This window comes from Schistocerca nitens, chromosome 5 (assembly GCF_023898315.1).
Source record: "Schistocerca nitens isolate TAMUIC-IGC-003100 chromosome 5, iqSchNite1.1, whole genome shotgun sequence".
In the NCBI taxonomy this organism is placed as follows: domain Eukaryota; kingdom Metazoa; phylum Arthropoda; class Insecta; order Orthoptera; family Acrididae; genus Schistocerca; species Schistocerca nitens.
Window position 1 is genome coordinate 235,629,334 of NC_064618.1, and position 26,314 is coordinate 235,655,647.

Consider the following 26,314-nt stretch of genomic DNA (forward strand, 5'->3'; position numbering starts at 1 on the left):
AAGATAATCAATGATAATCGGTTGTGAGAACACCGGAAGCCATCTGTGGCGGTTCGTTGCAAACTCGTTGAGTGTATGCCAGCAAAGATAATGGTTAAGCGACGCCTATCGTTCCCCAAGAAGACGGCGCTGTCGTATCGATAAGCGCTATCCTGCAGAAGACAATTTCACAGCTGCGACAGCAAGTGGATGTTAAGTACGTACTGGCATGCATGCCGACATGTAGAAATGCATGCCAGGCATTGCAGATTACACCAAGATCGCTGCGCCAGTGAAAATACTGCTTCAGTGACGCCGTAAGTCGAGATGGTCAACAACATAAAACATTGAGCATAAGAAATTGAAGTTTGAAAGAACCATGAATATTCCGCGACATTCCATAAAATAGGCGTACATAATATCAGACGTACGGAAATGTAGGTTACATCCCTACGATATAGCGCATCGTGGACCCATCTAGGTTGTCACAAATGTAAAACAAACGCATCAGAAGTCAAGAGTTTAAAGATACTCTGAATACATTTGTTTACACTCATAAAAAAACATAAAACAGCAATAAGCATGAACTTATAATTATTATTTGGGAAAACAAAACAGGAAAAACGAACAGAAGTAAAATAGCCTTCTCTAGTTAGACTAGAGCAAAATTATCTATTACTTTAATGGAGGCACTGCACAGTAATTGCTATAAAACAAACTGCGCCCATTAAGGTAACTGGCATGTACTCTTACATGTCGGCCTGGATGCCAATATATATATATATATATATATATATATATATATATATATATATATATATATATATATATATATATCCAGTCGCTGTCGCAGCTGTGAAGTCGTCTTCTGGTGTATGGCTCATATCGATAAGATAACGATGTCTCCATGGTAACCATGCGTTGCTCTCTTTAGCACTTGACGTTTGTGGAGTTTAAACACCCGCCCCATTCACCACGGCCGCCTAAAATCATGGTTATAACATCATAATTTAATATTTATTATATATTATGTGTTGTATATGTTGCTACTATTACCAGAACTGTCAGCCCTCGGTATCTGAGTGGACAGCGTGACAGAATGTGAATCCTAAGGGCGCGGGTTCGATTCCCTGCTGGGTCGGAGATTTTCTCCTCTCAGGGACTGGGTATTGTGTTGTCCTAATCATCATCATTTCATTCCCATCGACGCGCAAGAAGCCAAGTGGCGTCAAATCGAAAGAATTGCACCCGGCGAACGGTCTACCCGAAGGGAGGCCCTAGTCACACAACATTTTTTATTACCAGACATCCCTGTAAATCGTTTTTACTCTTTACGTTCATTTTTCAGTATGAGGGTCTGGGGTTGGTCAAACGTTGACCGAAACCAGCTACCACCGAAATAAATGTTTTTGCGGTCGAGATTGTTTTTAGAATCCATTTTAAGAATTATTAGAAATGAATAGTGGCGGATTTACACATAGGCCCACTAGACACTGGCCTAGGGGTGGCACCTTAAGGGGGGCGGCATTTTTTGCTCTGTATTCATTTTAACCTTTTACGTTTTAAAATAACTGGGCTTACAAACGACAAAGATTTTTAATATTGATAAACAACTTGCTAGTCTTAAGAACGAAATTAGGCAATACAAGCTTGGAAATATACATAGACAACTTGGTGACTGAATGGAACTTTAACATAGGGTTTCAGTCTTGTACCATCTTCATGATTGTTCAAAATATTTTGAAGTAGGCTGTCAGGACGGCAGTCTACAATACAATGTTTGAAACGTTATTATTCCGAGAATGTCGGCTTCTACTTAACCCTACCATAATTTTCCCCTGAAAATACCGGGATCCCTGAAAAGCTGTGATAAACTAATCAGCAGTTTCTTAAATACTGCATCATGTGTGTGTCTAGTATGTAAAACCTGACTCTACTTAAATTTCTTGTAGAAATTACGGTTAAGTATCAAGTTAACCCTCCATTACTGTAATTAATGTGAAAGCTCTGTCGTCTTCAATATCTGAGCTTTGATTTAATGTCACCCGTTTGACAAAACATATTGATACTGGGAATGTTTTACATTTTTAAACACATGTATATAAGAAAAGAACATTTAGCAGAATATTTAATAATATGTGAAATACACTTCACAACAGTTAAAAAATTTTATGTATTTTTTTACTTGGTTACTTTTTTGGCGAATAAAGAAGAAACCAACTTTCGTACGTGGCATTGCAAATTTTATATAAAACTTCTTAATGAAGCTTTTTTCTTCAAGAAAAGGTTACTTTTATTTTATGTTGGAACAAAAGGTGCATTTGCGTGTAGACGTAACAGCAGTGTTCACACAAATGACAACACACCACATCAACCGCCAACAAGACTACTTAATCTTCGTAGTGTCTTCTCTGCCCACAGAAACCGCTAAAATATTATAACAATAAGTGGGATAAGAGTCGATCCAGCACACCTCACTGCAAGAAACTGCAAAAATTATTTGCTTATTAAATTAGAAAGACAGGTCAAGAACATTCAGAACACATTTACGTCCCAGCTAAAATTCTGGCGAAACGGGAAACAGAAGCCAAAAAAGGGACTATCCCGTTTTCTTACGAGATGAATTTCAGCCGGCAGGTGTGCTTCTACTGTTCACTGACAACAGAGAAACAGGCGACAATGAAATTATATTACTCTGCATTGTCGTTCTTGCATAGTACAGTAAATACAGATGAAACAAAAGTTAAAAATGAAGAAAAGCAAATTGTTCCTGATTTCGAGTTTCACGAAAAACTAAGTGTCGAATCAGACATTACAAAAAGAAATAACCTCGTTAGTTATGATCCTGCAGAATGGTGTGACAATGAATCAACAATCGACATTCCCTTAAAACGTGTCATTAATGAAAGCTGTGACGGTGATTTTTCTAATTCAAGATCAGTAGGCGGTAAAACCAGATCTTTGAACAAAAATGTATTTCACCGTTTAAATGGTGACACAACTTCCTTCGTGATTTTCTAGTATACTGCTGTAGTACCGGTGCTGTTTCTTTGTGCACCATGTAAACTGGTCGGAGGTAAGACAGTGATTGCTACTAATGGTACTGCAGATTGAAAAACTATTTCTCATATTTTATCTCATCTTGCTACTAACAGTATTGCAGGTTGGAAAAATATTTCTAATATTTTATCTCATCATGAGAATTCACTTGAGAACCAAATTTCTGAGTTGCCACTCTTAACAAGAAAAAAGTTACTTGGAGCAACAGATAACCGTTTGGAGTCATATGTTGAGTCACAAAAAATGTACTGGCGCTGTGTGTTGAAAAGGGAGCTTCCAGTAGTGAAGTAGCTAACAAGTCGTGGACTTCCCCTACGTGGACACGTTGAAAGATTCCATTCATTACATAATGGTCCATTTATGATGTCTCTTGAACTTAGAGCCGAGTTTGATCCTTTTCTCACAGAGCACATTGAACGAAATGGAAATCCAGGGCAGGGAATAAAAGTTATGTCTGTTCAACAATCTGTGATGAAATAATAGAACTTCTTTCTGAACGAATAAAGAGAATTACGAGGCGTGTTTTTTAAGTAAGTACTGTTTTGAAATTAAAAAAAGACGTGCTAAGATATCTCAATAATTTTATTTTTACATGAAAGAGTGTAACGTAATCTACGCAGTGACGCCATTACAGTCTGATTCTTCCCTGTTTACGTTGTGTACTGGGTGTTTAAGATGCCACCGATAATCGTGAGTCCCGCCGACTGTGAAGTACGGGCTGTTATAAGATTTCTTAGTGCTAAAGGCCTAAAGGAGATCGCTATTCATCGTGAGATCTGTGCAGTTTACGGAGAAAACATCATGAATGGTGGAATGGTAAGAAAGTGCGTGAGAGCATTTAAAGATGGCCGCACAAATGTGCATGATGAACAACGGAGTGGGCGTCCTTCGGTCGTTAATGAAAGTTTGGTGCAGGAAGTGGACAATAAGGTGAGAGAAAACAGACACTTTAGGATTTCCTCCTTGCGGGATGACCTTCCTAATGTTTCTAGTAGTGTTTTGTATGGCATTATGACCGAGCACTTGAATTACCGAAAATTGTGCGCACGTTGGGTACCGAAAATGTTGACGGATGTGAACAAAACCAAACGTTTAGACACTGCATTGACTTTCCTTGAGCGGTACCACAACGACGGTGATGATTTCTTAAGCTAAATTGTTACGGGATGTGAAACATGGGTGGCCTACGTCACACCAGACTCAAAGCAACAGTCTATGGAATGGCGGCATTCAGATTCACCCAGAAAAGTGAAGTTTAAGCAAACAATTTCTGCCCGTAAAATCACGTGCACAGTTTTTTGGGACAGAAAAGGAGTATTGCTTGTGGAATTTCTGCCTCGTAATGAAACAATCAATGCAGCAGCTTACTGTAAAACATTGCTCAATCTGCGCTGTTCAGTTCAGAACAAAAGACGTGTCAAGTTGAGCAAGGGCATCGTTCGGCTGCAAGACAATGCCCGTCCGCATTTGGCGAATGAGACCAAAGATGTCATCACATCTTTTCGATAGGAAACTCTAGATCATCCTCCGTACAGCCCCGATCTTGCACGCAGTGTTCCTGCACTTGAAGAAACACCTGGCCGTCAGCGTATTCAAGACGATGACGAAGTCAAAACAGTGGTGATGCAGTGGTTAACAAGTCAGGCGGCAGACTTCTATGATGAAGGTTGGTTCAAATGGCTCTGAGCACTATGGGACTTAACTTCTGAGGTCATCAGTCCCCTAGAACGTAGAACTACTTAAACCTAACTAACCTAAGGAGATCACACACATCAATGCCCGAGGCAGGATTCGAACCTGTGACCGTAGCGTTCACGCGGTTCCAGACTAGCGCCTAAAACCGCTCGGCCACTCCGGCGGATTCTATGAGAAGGGTATTCAAAAACTGGTGTAACGTTGTGACAAGTGCCTCAATATTGACGGAAATTATGTAGAAAAGTAGATTAAGGTACTGGCTTTCATGTAAAAATAATATTATTGAGATACCTTAGCACGTCTTTTTTTAATTTCAAAACGGTACTTACTTAAAAAAACACGCCTCGTATGATAAGTGAAATAAAACAGGACACATGTTTCTCTATAATAGTAGATTCTACTGCGGACATTTCACATATTGATTAATTATCTTGCATATTAAGATATGTGAACGAGAATGGTGAACCTGTTGAACGTTTCATTTTATTTTTACCAAACCCGGGACACAAGTCCGAAAACTTAGCTGAGGCCGTTCTAAAAGTGCTGTATACAAATCCCACTGATATTACTGACTGTAGAGGCCAGTCATATGACAACAGAAGCAATATGTCAGGAACCTACGCTGGTTTGCAGGCACGCATTAAAGAACGAAATCCGAAAGCGCATTATGTGCCTTGTGCAGCACATTCACTGAATTTAATAGGCACTAGTGCTGCAAGCTGTTGTTGGGAAGCATATTCATTTTTCATTGTAGTGCAAAAAATGGTACAAATGGCTCTGAGCACTATGCGACTTAACTTCTGAGGTCATCAGTCGCCTAGAACTTGGAACTAATTAAACCTAACTAACCTAAGGACATCACACACATACATGCCCGAGGCAGGATTCGAACGTGCGAACGTAGCGGTCGCTCGGCTCCAGACTGCAGCGCCTTGAACCGCACGGCCACTCCGGCCGGGCATTGTAGTGCAAAAACTTTATAATTTTTTCTCTGCTTCTACACGGGTCTGGGATGAACTTCTTCCTTTCATGAAACAGTAAGAAAAACGGTAAAAAGTTTATCAAAAACACGTAGATCACCAAGAGAGGAAGCGCGTGTAAGTCTATATGAGAACAGGGAGTTCGATAACTGTCAAAACGTGCTACAAAATTATATGGCACGAACTACAATGTTTACAACCCGAACAATTTGGACAATCTCTTCATAAAATAATCCGAAAAGCAGTCTCACGAATACCCAGTTAAACAGCTGTAGTAGAAGTGTAGGAGCTTGTCAACAGCTGGTAGCTTCTGAACAGTGAACGTCTCAAGTTCAAATGAAGGGCTCTGCAGGAACGTACACAACTAAGACGCAGTGGGCATTATATATTTCAATGTCTTTGGTTAGCCAGCAGTAATGTACCTTAACTACACTCCGTACGTCGAGAGAAGAGCTCTAATAGCTAGCAGCGCAGTTGCCACTCCTCGACACGGATGGGCAGTGAGGCAGCGTTGGGGAAGCGGACTGACCGACCTTCCCGTCCCACCCTCCGGCTGCGGCATCCCACGGCTGCTACAGAACCTAACAATGCCGCACCATTCATTGCAGCATTCCTATAGCGGCGGCATTCTGTTGACCGACGTTTTCCTTGGGCGCGGGCGCAAGGCACTGAAGTTCAGCGCCACGTACACGTCCGTGTGTCGCTAGTGTCGTCATAGGAGCGAGAGAGAGAGAGAGAGAGAGATAGCTTCGGAGCGAGTGAGACCGCACAGCACTCCTCTTGACTGTCCCACGGTCATATCCAACGTAAACAAAATAACAGAGGAAGCGCACCTCTGTAAAAGAAGCCCATGAGCGGTAAAACAAGCAAACCATTTACTGTTTAGGTAACAACTAGTGTTCGTGTGGCAGAATTACTACGCAAAAAGCTTTAGAAAACAATATCCAAAACAAGAATCAAAGAACAACTTAGTAGTTTTATGACCCACAGGTAGATTCTATTTGTACTGCACTTGCACACTCGTCATCTGTACAATAGGTGTTTTCTGAAAAATGTATCAGTTTCTTAAATGAACTAGTCATAAATATTCAATTTTAGAAATAATTTTATGTAAGGGATATAGAGTTCGTTCTTACTGTTAGTAGTTACAAGCAAATATTTTTTGTTGTACTTCCTGCCACAGATTTTTGTGTCCCTTTCCAGAGTTTAGAAATCGGATGCTTAGTTTGCTGTTTTGTACGTAATAATTTTAACTGACCAAGTTTGAAAACTTATTAAACATAGAATTAAGATTATGAAGCTCTTTAATTCTTACAGTCATTTTTGTTAAAGAAGACAGTTAACATTTTACACGCTTTTCCTTTTCGAGGAAACGATGTTGTCTAGGCTTAACTCTGAGCACTATGGGACTTAACTTCTGAGGTCGTCAGTCCCCTAGAACTTGGAACTACTTAAACCTAACTAACCTAGAGACATCACACACATCCATGCCCGAGGCAGGTTTCGAACCTGCGACCGTAGCGATCGCGCGGTTCCAGGCTGTAGCGCCTAGAACCGCTCGGCCACACCGGCCGGCCCCCAATGTTATTCAATCTGCATATTGAGCGGCCTTTTGTCTACGTTTGGTGCAATATTCCGTGAGACTGCTAACCTCAAAGAATTAGTCAAATTTTTATCGCCAAGTAATGAACGGTTCGTAGTTTTAGCAAGCTTTAAAGAAGAGAAAAAGCGCTCTCAAATATACGTCGAGCCAAACACTGAGAGAACTTCAGCCGCGTGCTTGTGCAAAAGAGGATATTTGTCTCGTGGAAGAAAGCTGTAGAAGCCATCGAAAGTCTTACACATAAGAAAACGGTCCTTCAGGTGTGAGACGTCCTCTGTCCGAAGGGAAAACAGGCGAACAAATATATCTAAGGCCGGTTGAAGCTCAATTTTCTCCAAAAATCTATTTTCAAACTGTTCTTGTAATTCGCAAATGATTTGAACATAATATGAAAAAATCCACATATTCTTTAACGCTGTCTAGTGCAGGAGAGAGTCTACAATTCTGCTCCCGCAACCTTTTTCCCAAAGAAATAAGTTTTTTTTAAATGCTTGAATCGACAGCACTAAATCAACAACAGAGTGATTCTCGCCTTGGAGTGAAATGTTCAAAGTATTTAAACGACCAGTAAGGTCACTCAAAAAAGCCAACTTCACCACCCACTTAGGATCACAAAGTAGTTCTTCTGGACTTCCTTTCATATCCAAAAAGGTATTTATTTCGCCCCTCAAGGACTAACACCGTTGAAACACCTTTCCTCTGCTCAGCCATCTTACTTCGGCGTGGTAGGGGATGTCCGGGTATTCCGCTTCGATATCAGGCAAAAATTCTTTAAAATGGCGATGTGTGAGTCCATGCGATCGCAGATAAGAACTGTGCCCATTACATTTTTTATGTTGACAGTCTTCGCACAAAGCGTCTGGTGGTGTATCAAACAATGGATTGCCGTGAATTATGAACAGCCAACTTCAGCCATTTTTGACCTGGTGAAACTCAGAAATCCAGTGAGTATCCGTCGTAGCGCAAGGGCTCCATCCGTTGTTACACTGGTCAGGCGTTCCCATTTTAAACCCATTGACTCTAACACGTTTCCTACGGCTAGAAAAATATTCAAACCCCGTGGTTGTGTCTTTTAATGGTTCAACTGCTCTTCCAAGTCCTTTGCTGTCTCTGACAGAATTACAATGTCATCGGCGTACCTCAAAGTTTTTACTTCTTCTCCATGAACTTTAATACCTACTCCGAATTTTCTTTTGTTTCCTTTACTGCTTGCTCAATATACAGATTGAATAACATCGGGGATAGGCTACAACCTGTCTCACTCCTTTCCCAACCACTGCTTCCCTTTCATGCCCCTCGACTCTTATAACTGCCATCTGGTTTCTGTACAAATTGTAAATAGCCTTTCGCTCCCTGTATTTTACCCCTGCCACCTTCAGAATTTGAAAGAGAGTATTCCAGTTAACATTGTCAAAAGCTTTCTCTAAGTCTACAAATGCTAGAAACGTAGGTTTGCCTTTCCTTAATCTTTCTTCTAAGATAAGTCGTAAGGTTAGTATTGCCTCACGTGTTCCAACATTTCTACGGAATCCAAACTGATCTTCCCCGAGGTCCGCTTCTACCAGTTTTTCCATTCGTCTGTAAAGAATTCGCGTTAGTATTTTGCAGCTGTGACTTATTAAACTGATAGTTCGGTAATTTTCACATTTGTCAACACCTGCTTTCTTTGGGATTGGAATTATTATTTTCTTCTTGAAGTCTGAGGGTATTTCACCTGTCTCATACATCTTGCTCACCAGATGGTAGAGTTTTGTTAGGACTGGCTCTCCCAAGGCCGTCATTAGATCCAATGGAATGTTGTCTACTCCCGGGGCCTTGTTTCGTCTCAGGTCTTTCAGTGCTCTGTCAAATTCTTCACGCAGTATCTTATCTCCCTTTTCGTCTTCATCATAAAAACTAACAAAAAAAATTGGTTTTAGGTGCGTTTTCCCCCAGTTCCTCTGACAGCGAAATGTGGCCGCAAAATAAATTTTTACCTATTGGAATATTTGCGTTTTAATTAATTGAAAGCCGGCCGCGGTGGTCTAGCGGTTCTGGCGCTGCAGTCCGGAACCGCGGGACTGCTACGGTCGCAGGTTCAAATCCTGCCTCGGGCATGGGTGTGTGTGATGTCCTTAGGTTAGTTAGGTTTAAGTAGTTCTAAGTTCTAGGGGACTTATGACCTAAGATGTTGAGTCCCATAGTGCTCAGAGCCATTTGAACCATTTTGAATTAATTGAAAACATAGGTCAGTAGGTACTGGGAGATGAAGAAGCTTGCACAGGATAGAGTAGCATGGAGAGCTGCATCAAACCAGTCTCAGGACTGAAGACCACAACAACAACAACAGATCAAACTACAACATATGTTTTCCCATCCATAAAAACACAAATATACAAAAACAAAGAATGAATCTTAATGACACTTTGCTGCCCGAGAGAGCGTTTGTGAAGGGCTTTCAGAAAGTGGCAAAAAATAACGCACCTGAAACTTGTTCTGATGTCTGTGCGACGCGATTCAATGCAACCCAAATATAAAAATTAACCGAAAATAAATGTTCCTTGTTGCTGAATATCTGATATTCGATGACTAGCACATTGCTAAGTGACATATCAGATTATGAAATATAGTTTTATTTGTCATCTTTATAAATAAAAAAGTCATACGATAGGAAACACTTACAAGGGAACCTCCCCATCGCACCCCCCTCAGATTTAGTTATAAGTTGGCACAGTGGATAGGCCTTGAAAAACTGAACACAGATCAATCGAGAAAACAGGAAGAAGTTGTATGGAACTATGAAAAAAATAAGCAAAATATAGAAACTGAGTAGTTCATGTGCAAGATAGGCAACATCAAGGACAGTCTACGCTTAGGAGTGTGCCGTGGTCCCGTGGTTAGCGTGAGCAGCTTACGGGACGAGAGGTCCTGGGTTCAAGTTTTCCCTGGAGTGAAAAGTTTAATTTTTTATGTTCAGAAAATCTACCCGTCCGCCTGTCCTATGCGAGGTAACTGCGCTGTAGTATGGGGACGCTGCATCTAAACAAACATCGAAACACACGACATCAGTCGACTACAGCGCACGGAAGAGAGAGTATTCCTGCTAACGTGGCTCTCTGGCTGGCAGTTGACTGTTCGCTACTTTGGACGAGAGTGCATTAAATACGTGAGATGTATTCCGTGCGCAATATGAATCCAGCAAACACAGCTCGCGACTTCAATAACAAGGTCAATGAATATTTTCCGAACTATAAGTTTGCGGTGCGGTTGCAAAACACAGACACTAAACTTATTACATTGAACAGAGACGTCAATGAACGAACGGACAGATCATAACTTTGCGAAAATAAAGAAAGTAAACTTTTCACTCGAGGGAAGACTTGAACGAAGGACCTCGCGTTCCGCAGCTGCTCACACTAACCGCGGGACCACGGCGCTCCTGAGCTCACACTAATCTTGATGTTGCCTATGTTGCACATGGACTACTCAGTTCGTATATTTTGCTTATTTTTTCATAGTTCCACACAACTTCTTCCTGTTTTCTCGATTGATGTGTTCAGTTTTTCAAGGCCTATCCACTTTGCCAACTTATAACTAAATCTGAGGGGGGTGCGGTGGGGAGGTTTCCTTGTTAGTTCAGAGTGATGCTGCTTGAAATTGTATTTCATTTCTTGAAGCTTGCGACAAATTTTCGAACTGATATTTGTGACAAGTATTAAAGTGCCGTTCAATCGATTACTTTTTTAAATGGCTCTGAGCACTATGGGACTTAACATCTATGGTCATAAGTCCCCTAGAACTTAGAACTACTTAAACCTAACTAATCTAAGGATATCACATAACACCCAGTCATCACGAGGCGGAGAAAATCCCTGACCCCGCCGGGAATCGAACCCGGGAACCCGGGCGCGGGAAGCGAGAACGCTACCGCACGACCACGAGCTGCGGACACTTTTTTAAATACTTGAGGTTCCGATGACATATTAAACATTTGGCATGATTTTCGACAGCAGTACAAAGGAAATTCATTTCCCACTCAGGTTCAAATAGTGCGGACGCGCCGCTCCTCTTTCTTTTCGTCTGCTGCTGTTGACCATCCATCTCGATCCACTGTAGCTTTACGTCTACTGCATAACAGCTTTGTGTCGCTTTTGACCGCTGCTGGCGCTCCGGTCTGTCTTCCGTAGAAGCGCGCGTAAGAAGTGAGGCGCGGCGGGCGGTCCACGCTGCTAGCTAAACGACAAGGCTTGGCCGGCCGCTGCGACAACATACGAATTCCCCCGGGGCGCTGGCCGCGGGCGCTAGCGCCCCAGGGGCAAAGTTTGGACGAGCCTGCCTTAGATAAACACACACATAAATATTTTCTTTAATGATGTTACAGCTATTTGACTGCAACAGTTTTTATTTAATTGTTAAACGGTTCAGATTCGCTGTATTTCATACCATTTTGATATCTTTTGACATATAAATAAGTTACTGCACTTGAAAATTGCCTATGGCCGAATTCTGGATCGTATGACAATAAAATAAAAATTATTACCGTTAAACGGCGGTAACATTATTAAAAAATAACCATGACTATGGTTCTAGCCACAATAAAAATTACACATAATCAGATTTTCAGCATTAACAAGGTAAAGCAAACTGCACAATGTTACTTGTAAAATATCGAATAAGGACGTTACCTCTACTTTTCGTGAGAGAGAACGGAAACGCCAAGATCATAGTCATCTGATTGGTCATCTCTCGTCACGACCACATAGTCTTCGGTATCTTCGCTTCTGCTGTCCCCATCGCCTGATAAAGAAACTACAGCAATGTGAACGGATACTTCTCTTACACCTTCCTCTATATTTGACCTTGTAATCTCTTTCCACATGTGGTTCACACGTTCTTCCAATTTTCTGGCGTTATTCGTGTGACAGCCTCATTTACCAGCCTCTCTGTGTCTCGCAGCGTAAAAGTTTTGTTTCGCTGCGCAACATACGTCTTTTTTGGGAGCACAGATTAGTTCAGTTTTGAGCCCAGATGAGTTCAGTTGCGTTGTAATATCAGTGGTACGGTGGAAGAGACATAACTTTGTGGCCGTGGTTCTCTGCTAATGTATCAATCACATAATGCGTCTTCTGTGGCTTGTATCGTTTCACTAATTCCAGAAGTTTCGCTTTCCGCATGTTCTGTTCAGAGCCTATTTCATTACCTTTCAACCAGCTCACTGTTTCGTTTCTCCTTGCAGCAGCCATTGGTGCCTTATTTAATTGTACAGAATGCTACAGTGCTTTGTCCATTACAAGAACACTACCAAAACTGACGTTTGGTAGCAAACGAGTAACAAACCAGCCTTTGAATGTATCTGCATTCATCTCCTCGTAGTAGTCGACAGTTTTTTTTAACTGAAGCATCGTCATAGCAACGGTTACAAAACCGTTCATAGAGACACCATGAACTATAATTAGTTGCCCTCCCTTACCAGTTGGCACACTCAGTAGTTCCGTCGCGCGCGCCTTCTGTCCATGCGACGGAATACTGGCCATTAAAATTGCTACACCACGAAGATGACGTGCTGCAGACGCGAAATTTAACCTACAGGAAGACGACGCTGTGATATGCAAATGATTAGCTTTTTAGAGCATTCACACAAGGTTGGCGCCGGTGGCGACACCTACAACGTACTGACATGAGGAAAGTTTCCAACCGATTTCTCATACACAAACAGCAGTTGACCAGCGTTGCCTGGTGAAACGTTGTTGTGATGCCTCGTGTAAGGAGGAGAAATGCGTACCATCCGCGTTGGTCGAGATCCAATGACTGTTAGCAGAATATGGGATCGGGGGGATCAGGAGGGTAATTCGGAACGCAGCACTGGATCCCAGCGGCCTCGTATCACTAGCAGTCGAGATAAAAGGCATTTTATCCGCATGGCTGTAACGGATCGTGCAACCACATCTCGATCCCTGATTCAACAGATGAGGAAGTTTGCAAGACAACAACCATCTGCATGAACAGTTCGACGACGTTTGCAGCAGCATGGACTATCAGCTCGGTGACTGTGGCTGCGGTTACCCTTGACGCTGCATCACAGACAGGAGCGCCTGCGATGGTGTACTCAACGACGAACCTGGATACACGAATGACAGAACGTCATTTTTTCGGATGAATCCAGGTCTGTCTACAGCATCATGATGGTCGCATCCGTATTTGTCGACATCGCGGTGAACGCACATTGGAAGCGTGTATTCGTCATCGCCATACTGGCGTATCACCTGACGTGATGGTATGGGGTGCCATTGGTTACACGTCTCGATCACCTCTTGTTCGCATTGACGGCACTTTGAACAGTGGACATTACATTTCAGATGTGTTACCACCCGTGGCTCTACCCTTCATTCGATCCCTGCGAAATCCTACATTTCAGCAGGATAATGCACGACCGCATGTTGCAGGTCCTGTACGGGCCTTTTTGGATACAGAAAATGTTCGACTGCTGCCCTGGCCAGTACATTCTCCAGATCTCTCACCAATTGAAAACGTCTGGTCAATGGTGGCCGAGCAACTGGCTCGTCATAATACGCCAGTCACTACACTTGATGAACAGTGTTATCGTGTTGAAGCTGCATGGGCAGCTGCACCTGTACACGCCATCCAAGCTCTGTTTGACTCAATGCTCAGGCGTATCAAGGCCGTTATTACGGCCGGAGGTGGTTGTGCTGGGTGCTGATTTCTCAGCATCTATGCACCCAAATTGCGTGAAAATATAATCACATGTCAGTTCTGGTATAATATATATGTCCAATGAATACCCGTTTATCATCTGCATTTCTTCTTGGTGTAACAATTTTAATGGCCAGTAGTGTATTACAGGAAACAGCATCTCCATGCTACAGCGTCTCTACGTTCCATTAATACCTTTCGTCCTGAGAACTTTTTCCAATGGAAGCCAATTTTTTTCAGAACAATGGAGAGACTTGTCGTTATGCCTATGAACAAATCACTGTCCGACAGTGATGCCATCAACTTTTTAAGTGTTGGATACTCCTTCCCGCTGTAGTACGTGTATATGTGTTGCCTCACAGCACTTTCGTCAAAGTTGTCTGTTTCAGAAAACACGATACGATGTCTTCCTCGACTTTCCAGGCGTCCAATAACAGTGCTCGCAGCTGAATTGGCAGCCTCTTTATCATTTGTGACTCTCTTCACTGTCGCTGTAGAGATGTCCAATGCTTCTGCCACTCTGTCAGCCACTTTACTCACTGACATCAAAGGTCCACCATTGTCCCTTTCGCCGGCCTCACTGACCGAGCGGTTCTAGGCGCTTCAGTCTGGTCGCAGGTTCGAATCCTGCCTCGGGCATGGATGTGTGTGATGTCTTTAGGTTAGTTAGGTTTAAGCAGTTCTAAGATCTAGGGAACAGTTGACCTCAGAGCCATTTGAACCATTGTCCCTTTCCCTTTCAAAGTAAATACGCTATCTGTATATAAATTCGCGTGCTTGGGCTTGAAAGCCCTCTTCTCTGCACTACAAGCAGCCATTTTCCACTTATACACACTTTTCCACTTACACGTATGGCGAGAAACTCACAGAAGTAGCAAAATGCACACGCATACGCACAAACCTGTACGTAGCACGTGGCGCAACAGACTGAAAGCAGCGGTCGCCCAGCACTACGGCAACACTGGGGCGTTGCCACGGTAACGTACACAAAAGCTCACTATCAGATTGGTCGTCATAGATGCGCGAAGCACGTGCGCCAATGCCGCGTCAACTGTCAGAGTTCTACTCTGTATGGAGTATAAATACTAGAACTGCAATCTGATGATGGAGCAAGTCTTCCAAACCACTTCGCTATGAAGGAAACTTACTACTGACGTAGTTACTTATTAGAAGTAAAGAACTAGCTGGGGTTAGTGGAGGATATAAACGAAAATCGCCAACATTTGTTCCAGAGAAACTATGGAAACAATGGAAAATCTAAATATGGATATCCAAATGGAGGTATTTAACATGTGTCCTCTAGAATGTTAGTCCAGTCTCAGAACTTCTACTCCAACTCACCCCTCTTCAGTGATGTTTGTTTCACAATAAATCTCTAATTCATTCCTTTTTCAATTATAGCCAAAAATCTTTAAAGATTCTCTGTGTCTTGGTGGCAAAATATTACTTGTGCATGAGACAAAAATAATGTTCATTCTATGCATGGCTTCACAACCATTACAGATTTCTTGACATATATCATTTTCCTGCATAAACTGTCTTTTTATTTTTAAATAACTGCTTTCTTTTATTATTATTACTAATTTCGCTCCCTTGTGTGTTATCAAGATACACCATAACAAAAATTGTTAAATAATCGCTAATAAGGAAAGAAAAACACATTGCTACCACGGAAGGTAGTGAGAAAAATTAACATTTGAACCAGAAAATACAATTTATTTATTTAAAAATGGTACTGCAAATATTTATGTATTTCTTTTGCTTATCATTAGTAATTCTAATAAACTTCAAGCAATGCAAACAAATGAACATCACACTTTTAGAATTAGAAATTGAACTATCTGGCGGAGACGCCAAACCATTAATATTCGCTAAATAACAAGAAAGAAAAATAACTTTTAATATTGAGATTGAACAATTTATTGAAGCTGGAAAATTATTGAACTTCACCTCACTCAGGTAGTTCTTTCCAACAAAGATCAACAAATATTGTGTTAACTAAATCAAAGATGAAAACATTTTCGTTAGCAGATGTGCACAACAATAGACTAGGACGAATGGTCATATAGTTACTAGTTCAGAGCAGCCAACGAACCTCTATTAAGGAAAAACACAACAAAACACATAGGCCACGATAAATGATGCAGAAATAAATTTAAGAAACAGCTGCCACCTGGTTTCAACTAACAGGATTATGCACCCAGAGCCAGGTACTGTATCATTAAAAAAAAAACATTATACTGGAGAAACCAACGTTTCGGCCTCGATTACAGTGACGTTCTTTTGGATCTATCAGAAGATTCCAGGATCTTTATATCAGACTGCTGACAAATGTTATTCGAGTAAACAGATTATTATTTCACAAGGATGGCAAAATTTTTTGCACTAGTTACTCTATCTGTCACTGTTATTGACGTCAGTACCACGAACAACCTTCCGCCATGCAATAGACCAAGAAGAAAGGCACCGCAACTATAGCTGAAACACTGGTTTCTCCAGCATAGTATTTTTACATAATGAGACCATACCATACCCAGAACACCTTTATGTTTGATACTATATTTAACTCAGGGTAACCAGCCCATCGCAAATACTACTACCAAATTTCAAATTGGATTCGAACACAATAAATACGAATACTCAAAATAAAAACAGACAGAAACCTTCAGTGATATAATACTTTTCATTTTTTTTTAATTCTTATAAAAATGTATGAATAGAATTTGCACCAAAATGCCCACACAGCTTCAGTCACGACAAGAAAATTGAACATACATTCATACATTTATGCGAGTACACACTGCAAGCCGGCCGGAATGGCCGAGCGGTTCTAGGCGCTACAGTCTGGAACCGCACAACCGCTATGGTCGCAGGTTCGAATCCTGCCTCGGGCATGGATGTGTGTGATGTCTTTAGGTTATTTAGGTTTAAGTAGTTCTAAGTTCTAGTGGACTGATGACCTCAGAAGTTAAGTCCCATAGTGCTCAGAGCCATTTTTGATACACATTGCAGGCATCACTCATAATATTCATGAATTAACCATACAGCAGACAGAACACTACCGGTAAATGCCTGTCAGCAACACTGGGGTTAACTGAAGCATGAAACATGCAGTATAACACCACCCAAGCAAAATTAATGCTTGCATTTTCTCTGACATCCAACTTCTGCAATGACTTCTTACCCAAGGAAGCATATGCGAACACTGTTAAGAGAAATTGGAGTAAGGTGATACATAATATTCGTTTTGTCGTTTTGCACACAACCAGGAGGCTGGCAGATTTAACGACCACAGGCGCCAAAACCTCATTAAGGACTGTGAATTTTGTGTTTGCAAAGTATTTTTGGACTCACAGCAAGGGATGAGACAAATATTTCTACCAAACTCTTGCCACATTTCGCTGGACCAAGTCAGATTTTAGAGATGCGCACCCTGTTTAGTCTCCCAGTTAAAAATTTAGATACTGGTCTTAGTGAGTTCAAGACTGCTGAATCTTCTGGCAATTGTGAGGCCAATGGAGGTGGTAATGGGCCTAAAAGTAACGGTTATGCAAAGAATGGCAAAGACAGACAGTCCAAGAATCATGCTGTCAGTGATAAAATCCTCCTGTCAGCAGTCTACACTTTCTGAAATACTCCAGGTAAGGATGGTTAAACGCTACGAGCTTAGGCCCACTAACTAATTCAAATAACTGTCGCTCCTTCCCAATACACTGACAGTGAACCGTGCTTAACAGCAATTTTTTGATAGCTTGGTGTTACTTCATTTAATTTTTACAAGGTTTCAGGACCTTTCAGTTATTAGAGTGCACTCCTTAGATTATGATTTCAGAAGGATGGCATTAATCTCTGTATTAGTTACTCTATCAGTAACCATTCTTAAAGTCAATACCATCAACAACCTTCTGCCATGTAGAATTGTGGTGTTTGTATATTATTTTCTTGTGGTAATTTTCGTACCTACACCGTTTAGCTGGCCACTTGCTTTCATGAAGCGAGGATCCAAAACTTATTTTCTTTTAATAAAGCAGTGCTATCCGCTCCAATCTACAATGGCCACTAGTTAGCTCTCCTATTTTATACACCAATGAACTCAAATTACTCTATCGAGAATGCTTACTTTAATATCTAATAAGGAAGCTTGGTAATTCCACAATGACGCTTCTGCTTTAAAATCTGAACGCTCTACTATTGTATGTGTAGTATAAAACCTGTTTTCTCTGTATTAACAACTAGACAGCGTATTGCATAGCTATTTGCACTGCGCTTATTCGTCTGATGCTCTACCTCCACCAACAACAAATAAACAGTGCTTTAATATCAATCATTAATATGTGCCAAAATTTAGTTTATGGTCACACACAAGCAAAATCATAAATGAACTTAAATAATTCGTAAATCCCTCATCTTTTGTACAGCAAACGTTTCCCGTACCCTTATTACCATGGTGTACGACGTGAGATAAACAAAAATACGTTTAATAACTTTGTAATTCTACACCTACATCTACATGGATACTCTGTAAATCACATTTAAGTGTGTGGCATAGGGTTCATCGAATCACCTGCACAATACTCTATTAGTCCAATCTCGCATAGCGCGCGGAAAAATAGAAGGCCTATCTTTGGGTACGAGCTCTGATTTCCCTTAGTGTGTCATGGTGATCATTTCTCGTCGGCGTCAACAAAATATTTTTGCCTTTGGTGGATCATAAGCCATTATCACTTCCGTGGCACATGTGTAGCTGTGCGTGCTTAACTTTCACCGGTGAGGTCGTTTCAACTGCTTGATACGGACCTACGTACCGGTTAACGAATTTCTTCGAGTTACATCTTGGGATAAACCATACCTCCTGAACAGTATTACGAATGAGAAACGAATGTTTTATAACATAGTTTCTCGCTCGCGGAGAGTTGTGGGAAATACTTCTTTGCATACTCTCACCAAACACTGAGTGTGAATTAAGAGAATATATAAGGGCCGTTCAAAAAGAAACGAGCCGGTGTCTGGAATGTGCAAACGGGTGACAGGAGGGTAATATAGTGGCGTTTGTGACGAGGTGTGGTTCCGATCAGAGTGTGGAAGGTCACAGCCCATCGGTGGAGGGCACGTGTGCACGTCACGTGACTATACAGAGCTAGCAGCAGCATGCATCAATCGTCCAGCGTGCCAGTCGTATTGCAAACAGGGACATGGAGGCGTCAACAGAAGAGCCAAGAGGTGTTGTTAGTTTTCTGATAGTGGAAGGAGTATGAGGAACGGATATTCATCGACGAATGTCGCAAGTGTACGGCGAACTCTACACGTCCCTTGCAAGGGTCAAGGCGGGGCACAAGCGCTTCAGGGAAGGACGGGTATCGTTAGCCGATGATGCACTGTCTGGAGCACCACACTGCATTACCGATGACATCGTCCAGCTGGTGGATGCATTCACGACCCAGGACCGCCGAGTGACAGGGGAAGCCATAACCGCCGTGGTCGGGTTGAACGTCGGAAGTGTTCACACCATCATGAATTAACGACTGCACAGGCTTAAAGTGTATGCCAAATGGGTGCCCCACAGTCTTCAACCACACCAGGAAGCATGTCGAATGGTCTACTGTCTTGCTCAACTGCAACGCTATGCTCGGGGACGGAATGCGGTCGTAGCACGAGTGGTGGCTGGAGATGAGTCATGGTGTCATCACTTCGAACCAGAATCAAAACGACAAAGCCTCCAGTGGAAGCACCCATGGTCTCCACCACAAAAAAAAAGCAAACGATTCACCTCGGATGACGACGTCTAGCTGTAAGTGCGGAAGTGGTTCACATCGCAGCCCCGGGAATTTTATGAGACAGCCATTCACCGCCTGGTGTCACGGTGGGGCAAGTGTCTCAACAGCCAGGGTCAATAGTTCTAACACACAGATTCTGGTTTCTGTAATTATGCATCGGCTCGTTTCTTTTTGAACGCCCCTTAAACAACAGACTGTTTCTTTTAACATAGACTATCTAGCGAATTTTACATTTCTGCCTTATGTCTATGTCTGGAGACTGTTACAGTCCCCCGTTTCTTTGGCGCAAACCATGACGAGGGAACTAAATGAAGAAAGAAACGAAATCCGGCCAATATTTATGAATGTCAACCGTGACAATGATTAAAGATGTCAACTAATGAAAACTGACAAATAAATCTTGAAATAAAAGAATTGCTCAAATAAAATATCAAAATGAAAATATATTTGCGTTTACAAACATTCTCGGCAATCTCTTCCTTCTCTGGCAATTGTTGTATTATGCTTACGATTTTTTTGTCTATGAAAGAGTGGAAGTCGAACTATAGAGCGAGGCACCCAAGATTCTCTCTGTTCGTGCACCTGAAATGGTTGAATTCTGTGCTTCAAATCCCACGCTACTGCGAAATAAGTGCACAAGGTCGAGACAATGTTATAAAAAGTGTCAGTTTAGGATACTTGTGTGCCGCCTATTGTAATCCGATTACTCTACAAGATTATCCTGTAGGAAAGTACATATGTTATGGAATGCCCTTTTATACATGATACATACATCGTATAGTTTCGTCCACGTAATAGATAGCGTGGCGTTTGGGTGCTTGTTTAAATACATCCAGAACGAAGGATTTGATTTGTTTTTCGCTTTTGCATCCTTGTTACTAAATTCTTCACACATCATGCCTCACAAAGCTTTACTGTCTTTAAAACTCTCCAACCACTGTAACATCAAAATTTTGTCTGCTTCAGATCCTGCTATTTAGCCACTATGAGCAGCGTCCTTTTTTTTTCCTCGAGCACATTGACAACAGACGAACTTAGTCGGGCAGTTGTCACGACAGCGCTACACACGGCTCAGTTTGCTGGGTGACGTGATGGAGGGAAAGACAGTCGGATGGCCAGATTCAACCGATGGTCCAAGAAGCAAAATTATCCTGTCGGTCGCCCAACAAATCTATACAGATACGAATTGCTGGTCGATTACTCGGCAAATTGGTGTGTGTATGGCCCTTTAGACTCTGTGTATAGGGTGAATCACTAACTATGGCAACCCAGAAAAACTTCTAAAGCAAGATAGTAGCTGAAACGTTTGTGGGACAAATGTTGCATGGGACAACTTGGGCCATAATATGACGTTGACGTTTTGTTGCTATGTGGGGTCTCGTCAGAGAAACGAGGGTCAACTTAATTTTTTTATATAAATGGGATGCTACAATTTGGTACTCACTTTCTGATATCGGCTATCGAGATGAATCTAATTATGTGTAACAGTAAGGTCTTTGAAGGTCAACGAAGGTCGAAAAGGTGGCATGAACGTCAATTTACAGAAGATGTTGGAAGTGATGACCATTGGTATCAATGCTGTGCTGCAATCTTCTTATCATGGACTGAGTGCTATTACTTACCACTTCGGCACATATCGAAGCACATGCTCTGGCAGTTCTCTCTCGTACATCGTGCAAAAAGAAAATATTCGCCGAATGTAGCATATCCATCTAACGTGCCACTGACATGTAAGAACCATTCGACAATTTCGCAATACAACACTAATAAGAACGGTAAGACTAGTATCGACGAATCAAGCGAATGTGAATGACGTATTCCTTCGAAGAAAAAGTCAGTATGCTTCTCATTTACGGAAAATGCCAACGAAATTCAGTGAGAGCTAGATACTTATACACAGAAAGATATCCTCAACGTACTTACCCTACACGTCGTTCATTTGAATAAGTGAATGATATGAAACTTCTTGGCAGATTAAAACAGTGTCCTTGACACACAGTTTTAATCTGCCACGAAGTTTCATATCAGCGCACACTCCACTGCAGAGTGAAAATCTCATTCTGGAAACATCCCCTAGGATGAGGCTAAGCCATGTCTCCGCAATATCCTTTCTTTCAGGAGTATTAGTTCTGCAACGTTGGCAGGAGAGCTTCTGTTAAGTTTGGAAGGTAGGAGACGAGGTACTGGAAGAAGTAAAGCTGTGAGGACGGGGCGTGAATCGTGCTTGGGTAGCCCAGTTGGAGAGGGATAGCTGCCCTCTGTAATAAAAAAACTGAATTAATGGATCAACAACGAAGTGAAACGGGTGTCTTTCGACGTCCGCCCCGAGCAGATACAACGAACGAAAACGAACAAATTGGAAAAAAAAAAGGTTGATAGAGCACTTGCCCGCGAAAGGTAAAGGTCCCGAGTTCGAGTCTCGGTTCGGCACACATTTTTATTCTGCCAGGAAGTTTCTTATCAGCGCACACTCCGCTGCAGAATGAAAATCTCATTCTGGATGTGAACGATAAACTGAGAACAACTGGATCTTTAACGCATCGGAAACATATCCGGCAAAGGAAAGTTACTAACGAGGAAACGGAAATTGGTACTCTTGTCACTGTGATTCGAGATCCTTGTGTTTGTTTGCGTCAAATCTCAGGAGAATCTGGCATGAGCCAGAGTAGTGTTCTGCATCGCCATAAATATCAACCTTACCATATCAGTCTCCACGAAGAATTAACTGGTACTGATTGTATGCGTCGCATTGAATTCTGTTCGATGGGCTCAACTTCAGATTCAGAGTGATGGCTCATTTATTAATTTGATTTTATTTACTGACGAGGCTACATTCACGAATCATGGAAATCTTAATTTACCTAACATGCATTACTGGGAGAATGAAAATCCATGATGGGTGCGGCAAGATGAACACCAAAAACCGTGGTCGGTGAATGTATGGTGTGGGATCGAGAGGACAGAATTATAGGTTCCTACTTGATAGAAGGAAATCTTAATGGTGGTTAGTACATCACATTCCTGCAAGAAACTTTAGATTTGTTATTGGAAGAACTACGTTTAGGAACAAGGAACATAATGTGGTATCAACACAATGGGTGTCCAGCATATTTTTCGCTGATGGCCAGAAGTGAGCTGCAGAGATATTCCCAAATCGTTGGACTGGACGCGGAGGAGATGTGTCGTGGCTGGCTCGTTCGCCAGACTTGACGCCTCTGGATTTTTTCTTGTAGGGATTCGTAAAAGACATTGTTTATAAAAACGTTCTAACTACATCCGAGAATGCGAGAGAGAATTGTCAGAGCATGTGGTTCGATAAGTGCCCCCAATGTGATAAGGAATACCACCACTCAATCCTTGATAAAAAAGATTGCAGCACTGCATTGATACCAATGGTCATCACTTCGAACACCTTCTGTACATGTACGTTCATGCCACCTTTGTGACATTAGTTGACCTTCAAAGACTTTGCTGTTACGCATCATTGGATTCGTCTCTATAGCCGCAGTCAGAAAAGTACAAAATTGTAGCATCTCATCTGAAAAAGCAAAGCGACCCCAAATAGCAACAAAAAACCAACCTCATATTATGGCCCTCGTTGTGGCACGCAACTTTTGTCCCACAAACTTTTCAACTCCTATCATACTTTAGGAGTTATTCTTGATGCCAATAATTGATGATTCGCCCTGTATAGCACGGATTTAGAAGTAATCGAGTTTTGCAAAGTCACATCCCACTGAATCACAATTATTAGGGCAGCATAAACTATGAAACAGTTCGTCAAACTTAACATCTTCCAAAGTTATTCGACAGTGTGTTGCCTTTGTTTGATGTATTTGTCTAATATAGAAAGTGTGTGATTTGTTAGCGAGATGTTTTGATTGACTTCGATTTGGCGAACAAGTGGTCGTTTGCGCATGCTTCTGTTTAGCCCTAACCATTTGTCTGGCGGACTGCTATTATCTATAACTATGAGATAAGTATAAGCAGGAGCTGATTTCTTAGATTTAAAGTTGGTATCCTGCACTGCGTATCGTACATCGTCCACTAGCGTCTGAATACTTCACGACACGATACGCAGCTGCTTTAATATTGAGGTTGTTTTTGTTGTGGTATTCAGTCCTGAGACTGGTTTGATACAGCTCTCCATGATACTCTATCCTGTGCAAGCTTCTTCATCTCCCAGTACCTACTGCATCCTACATCCTTCTGAATCTGCTTAGTGTATTCCTCTCTTGGTCTCCCTCTACGATTTTTACCCTCCACGCTGCCCTCCAATACTAAACTGATGATCCCTCGATGTCTCAGAACATGTCCTACCAACCGATCCCTTCTTCTAGTCAAGTTGTCCCACAAGCTCCTCTTCTCCCCAATTCTATTTAATACCTCCTCATTAGTTACGTGATCTACCCATCTAATTTTCAGCATTCTTCTGTAGCACCACATTTCGAAAGCTTCTATTCTCTTTTTGTCTAAACTATTTATCGTCCACGTTTCACTTCCATACATGGCTACACTCCATACAAATACTTTCAGAAACGACTTGCTGACATTTACATCTATACTCGACGTTAACAAATTCCTCTTCTTCAGAAACGCTTACCTTGCTATTGCCAGTCTACATTTTATATCCTCTCTACTTCGACCATCATCAGTTATTTTGCTCCCCAAATAGCAAAACTCCTTTACTACTTTAAGTGTCTCATTTCCTAATCTAATTCCATCAGCATCACCGGACTTAATTCGACTACATTCCAGTATCCTCGTTTTGCTTTTGTTTATGTTCATCTTATATCCTCCTTTCAAGATACTGTCCATTCCGTTCAACTGCTCTTCCTAGTCCTTTGCTGTCTCTGACAGAATTACATTGTCATCGGCGAACCTCAAAGTTTTTATTTCTTCTCCATGGATTTTAATACCTACTCCGAACTTTTCTTTTGTTTGCTTTATTGCTTGCTCAATATACAGACTGAAAACATCGGGGATAGGCTACAACCCTGTCTCACTCCCTTCTGAACCACTGCTTCCCTTTCATGCCCCTCGACTCTTACAACTGCCATCTGGTTTCTGTACAAATTGTAAATAGCCTTTCGCTCCCTGTATTTTACCCCTGCCACCTTCAGAATTTGAAAGAGAGTATTCCAGTTAACATTGTCAAAAGCTTTCTCTAAGTCTACAAACGCTAGAAACGTAGGTTTGCCTTTTCTTAATCTTTCTTCTAAGATAAGTCGTAAGATTAGTATTGCCTCACGTGTTCCAACATTTCTACGGAATCCAAACTGATCTTCCCCGAGGTCGGCTTCCACCAGTTTTTCCGTTCGTCTGTAAAGAATTCGCGTTAGTATTTTGCAGCTGTGACTTATTAAACTGATAGTTCGGTAATTTTCACATCTGTCAACACCTGCTTTCTTTGGGATTGGAATTATTATATTCTTCTTGAAGTCTGAGGGTATTTCGCCTGTCTCATACATCTTGCTCACCAGACGGTAGAGTTGTGTCAGGAGTGGCTCTGCCAAGGTCGTCAGTAGTTCTAATGGAATGTTGTCTACTCCCGGGGCCTTGTTTCGACTCAGGTATTTCAGTGCTCTGTCCAACTCTTCACGCAGTATCATATCTCATTTTCATCTTCATCTACATCCTCTTCCATTTCCATAATATTGTCCTCCAGTACATCGCCCTTGTATAGACCTTCTATATACTCCTTCCACCTTTCTGCTTTCCCTTCTTTGCTTAGAACTGGGTTTCCATCTGAGCTCTTGATATTCATACAAGTGGCTCTCTTCTCTCCAAAGGTCTCTTTAACTTTCCTGTAGGCGGTATCTATCTTACCCCTAGTGAGATAAGTCTCTACATCCATACATTTGTATTCCAGCCATCCCTGCTTTTCCATTTTGCACTTCCTGTCGATCTCATTTTTGAGACGTTTGTATTCCTTTTTGCCCGCTTCATTTACTGCATTTTCATATTTTCTTCTTTCATCAATGAAATTCAATATTTCTTCTGTTACCCAGGGATTTCTACTAGCCCTCGTCTTTTTACCTGTTTGATCCTCTGCTGCCTTCACTATTTCATCCCTCAGAGCTACCCATTCTTCTTCTACTGTATTTCTTTCCCCAATTCCTGTCAATTGTTCCCTTATGCTCTCCCTGAAACTCTGGACAGCCTCTGGTTCTTTCCGTTTTTTCCGGGTCCCATCTCCTTAAATTCCCACCTTTTTGCAGTTTCTTCAGTTTTAATCTACAGTTAATAACCAATTGATTGTGCTCAGAGTCCACATCTGCCCCTGAAAATTTCTTACAATTTAAAACCTGGTTCCTAATTCTCTGTCTTACCATTATATAATCTATCTGATACCTTTTGGTATCACCAGGGGTTCTTCCATGTATACAACCTTCTTTCATGATTCTTGAACCATGTGTTAGCTATGATTAAGTTATGCTCTGCGCAAAATTCTACCAGGCAGCTTCCTCTTACATTTCTTAGCCCCAATCCATATTCACCTACTATGTTTCCTTCTCTCCCTTTTCCTACTC